The following is a 4,544-nucleotide window of genomic DNA, read 5'->3' as shown; positions in this document are numbered from 1 at the left end:
TAGTTCAAATTCATAGCATAAAAACTAGTTCAAATTTATAGCAACAACACATAAAATTCATACGCCACACCACAAAATAGTTCATACAATGCAAATAAAACTAGATAACGATGGCAAATAAAACTAGACTACTACTCGTCCTCCATGATGGTGTAGTCCGACGATGTAAACGGGTCGGCCTATCGAGGATCATCCTCGTCCCAGGTCGACACAGGTTCAAGCTTGCGCCGGGCTTCCGTCTCGGCCTTCCGCGCATGCTTGTCCACCTGATGCGTGGCTCGGTTGGCCCTCCTGCGCTCCCAGAACTTGGTCTCGGCGACGGCGTCCTGCGGGAAGCGCTCGGGCCATACCGCCATGGCGTGCTCATCTGCCTCGACGATGAGGAAGCGGCGCTCCCGCCTCCGCTGGACGTGGCGATCCTCGTCGGTGATGAATCTCGTGGGAGGTGCGAGTTCCTACGCCCGCTCGCGCATCAGCACGTCTAAGAAGTTCATCTGCGCATGTGGCCTCCCGAGGCACTACGTCGCCGTGTCGTACGCGCGGGCGGCCTCATGGGCGGTCTCGAACGTCCCGGCCCCAAGGCGTGTATCACCATAGTGGATCTTCGTGTAATACACGCCGAAGGGGCGGAGGTGGACGCCGCAGAAGCTTGAGCTGCTCCAGGGGCGCGAGGGCATGGCAACGGCGGGGGGAGGGGGGAGGCGCGGCGGCGGCTGCGGTGTGCTGGAGGTGTAGAAGAAGGGTGTGGCGGCGGCAGGGCACTGACAGAGGCGAGGAAGAATGTCGCGGCGGGAAGAGAGAGGCGATGGAGACGGCGGTTGGCGGGCGCCCGCGCGCGGGTTTTGTGTAGCGCGCTGGACGCCGCGCACCAAAATTGTCGCGCGCATTGCCGCTGTTTCGCGCGCGCAAATTTTTTTTAGCACGCCGTACTTTCGCGCGCGCCTTCTTGAGTGCGCCAACAGGGCTCGCGCGTGCAAAAACTGTGTTTTTTCTTGCCCGCCCGTTGGAGATGCTCTTAGGCAACACCCCTTTGCTTTTGTTTAGCTGGTACACACCTCTTGATATCTTATTTAATAGTGTAGATATAGATAGATTATTTAATAGTGTAGGTATAGATAGATAGATATATATAGATAGATTATTTAATAGTGTAGATATTTTAGTGTATGTGGGTGCACCATGTGGCTTCTTTTGCTTTTGTTTTATTTATGTAACTAGCAACGTGGCCCGCTCGATGCGCGGGCTAGGTTTTATAAAATTTAATAATAAGAACATAACTTTTTTTGTCTAAAGAAGAATCAAATATGATAAGATTTACAAATATAAGACTCCTATTATATAGTTTTGTCTTCATTGTCTTTGATTCTTATTGATACTTAAATATATACGTTAACCATTTACAATTTACTTGCCAATTATGCATGCCGATCTACCTGTATTTTTTCTGATCACATCTGTTCTACTAATTATATTTGTATCATTTTTCATTCATTTTTATGACGTTGCATTGTATTCTTTAAAGTCATATCTAATAGTTCTCATTTTTGTGTGGAGGCATGGGTAAATTTTCGAACACTCTGCAAGCTTGACATATTATTAATAATTCTAGTGATCTTTTTAATGTAACTGGTTTTTTGAATTTGGTAGATGAAGTTAGTGTGCATTTATATATATACTATATATATGCAATAAAACTATAGTGTTAGGTATTTGATTGCATGATCATTTGATTTAGCTATGTTAAGAAACATGCACTAATCTAGACCAATGTTGGCTCATCTTTCAACTTAAAAAAAGTTTGCTATAACATTGTCCACACTTTCTAGAAAAGACAATGTTGAGACTACTTATTTAGTGTACAGGACGACTGTGGTTTCATGGGTCCTGCCGTGTGTATCCTTCATTTTCCCCTTTCTGTAATATTCTTCTCTTAGTAGCTCCCAGCCATGGAAGTAGCCAATCCATCATGGATCCACAACGTGGAGGGTCACTCCGAAGGTCCCCTGGTTTTCCTTCTTGGTGGCCCTCAGTTGGATCTACATTTTCAGCTATTTAATCCTTGGAATTTAAATACACTAGTAGACCGCCCATGCGTTGCTATGGGCTACAATAAAGTGCATATAAATAAATTAAACAAATGACTAAAGTTGTCTTTAAGGTCAAAGCTCATTTCTCCCTTATATATTTGGGCATGTTTGGACATTTCTTCCTTGTATATTTGGGCATGTTTGAACATCAAACGGACGGCCGATAGGCTCTCCAAAATTCAGCTGTGTGGACAGTCGCTGCAACATAGCTAACCCTTGATTTGTAATCAACCACTCTCTTCCCATAACATCTTTTTTTTCCTGTCATTGTAGCCCAATTATTGAGCTCCCTCCATAGTCACACATTTCCTCACACCGCCAACCCGTCAACCACGTTGGGGGACACCCGAAGACAACCGTCCTTATCGTCGCCCTCTTGCTGGGAGGGACAAAGAGCGAGGCATAAACATACACATACGTAAGTTAATTCATTATTTCATTAATTAATTACTAAATATGATGTCTTGTATCCTCTACATGGACAAAAAATACAACAAAAATATTATTTTTATTCTACATAATGAAATTGAAAACATGTGAACAAAATCGCAAATAAGTGTTGAAAAGTAAGAAAACATGAGGATCCTTAAATTGGTGATACGATTTACATGATACTAACTCCTTCCATATACATAGGTCCCCTAGCAAAATACTGAGAAAAAAGAGAAGTGATTAATGCCCATCTCGTGGGCCTCGCATACTTGGACAGACGATGTAAATGAAATCCATATATTAGCTAAATTATAAGGTGCTTCCAATCAAAACAAAACATGTATAAGGGAAGGGGCTACTACAACTTGTACAGTCCCGAGCCACCACGCTGCTAACACACTCATTGTCCAGTGTATGCAAGTCATCTCTTCCTCTCCCCATCACAAGTGACATGTTCAAACTCCAAAGTCGATGGATTGGATCCTTCAATGCGAAGACACCAAATTTTGAGCTCCAAGGTGCAACCTTGCAGCCTTCATGGCCAGAGAGGCCAGATATAGTGCACTTTTGAGAACGGGAAACATTCACATGATGCAGTATATTGGCCAAGGTAGCATACCATCAAATTTATAGCCGATTATATTTTTATACTTCTCATAACATAGAGATTGACAAGATATGATGATTATCACTTGAGAATATATACCAGCAACAAAAACATCCACAAAATATAAACACATATCACTTTTAAAAAGGTAAAACTTTGAGACACAGCAAAACACTATATGCCTAGATGTAAAAAATGACAAAAGGAGAATAGGAATAAATATGAGGACGTGGAGTATTTGAACCCGAGCTTACATGCTCCTTGATGAACAGTAAAATCCGAAAACATGGTAAACAAATAAAAAAACTAATTTTTTATAAACATTTATGAAAGTTTTTACTTCTTGCAAATGTTTTTGATGACATGACATTCGTGTAGGTCTGGGAAAAATATCGACGCTCCAAAAGATTCGTTCTCGGAAGCATTTTGGAGCATCGATTTTTTTTCTTTTTGTCTAGACCTCCACCGATGTTATTTCATCATCAAAATTTGCAGGAAGTTAAAATTTTCATCGATGTTTAAATCCAGAATTTTTTGAATTCTTTAACTATTTTTTTGGATTTTACTGTTCATCAGGGAGCTTGTGAACTCGGGATCAAAAGAGGACTTTCGTATATATGAGTCGAATTAAATAGAGCTAAGAGCTAATAGCTTATGTACATCTGGAGAAGCCAATATGTTAAGTTTAGTGCAAGGAAGTTTCTGTAGAAAATGAAGTTATTTAGTAAAAATGATATCTTTTTACATCGTGCCGTCCAACCCCCTAACACTCATTATCATGGCTCATCCATATCTTTCGGTTTCAACAGAATAAAGTTACCGCTAATTAGAAGCTCGTCATCTTCCCTGAACATGCATTGTAATTTCTAGATTGAAATACCTATGAGTTTTCCATTTATTATGATAAATGTAAATTCTTAATACTGAATGATAATTTTGTTCATAATTCTGCATTAAGTTTGTAAACCAGAATTTTGCATGCATACACAAAATAGTTATGTAAAATTTTGTTAAGTGACAAAACATGTAAATATGGGAGATGGTAGAAACTAAAGTACATGATTGGAGATAATTCAAGTATTTATAGCCAACAATTTTGAACATGTACAGACACTGCTGAACTGATAGGAAGCAAAACTCACCGATGGTCTAAGACTTCTCGTCACCAGGCACATCTCCTCTTCGCGTGAACGGCCTTCGGCGTCGCCAAAGCAATAACCTCCAACTCTGTGGCATCAAGCTCAACCACCTTGCCCATAACCTTCGCATGGTGTGGTACGAGTACGAACCAGTGGCGGAGCCAGAAAATATCTATAAGGGAGGCAAAGTGCTACTAAAACAGGTTGAGGAGGGCCAAAGTGTTGAAAAATAGTTTTTTAGCAGCAAATTAGTACTAATTTTTCCACTGTTCATAGCAA

Source organism: Triticum dicoccoides, chromosome 6A, assembly GCF_002162155.2.
Source record: "Triticum dicoccoides isolate Atlit2015 ecotype Zavitan chromosome 6A, WEW_v2.0, whole genome shotgun sequence".
Classification (NCBI taxonomy): domain Eukaryota; kingdom Viridiplantae; phylum Streptophyta; class Magnoliopsida; order Poales; family Poaceae; genus Triticum; species Triticum dicoccoides.
The sequence above is the reverse complement of the archived record's forward strand: the minus strand, read 5'-3'. Positions refer to the sequence as shown.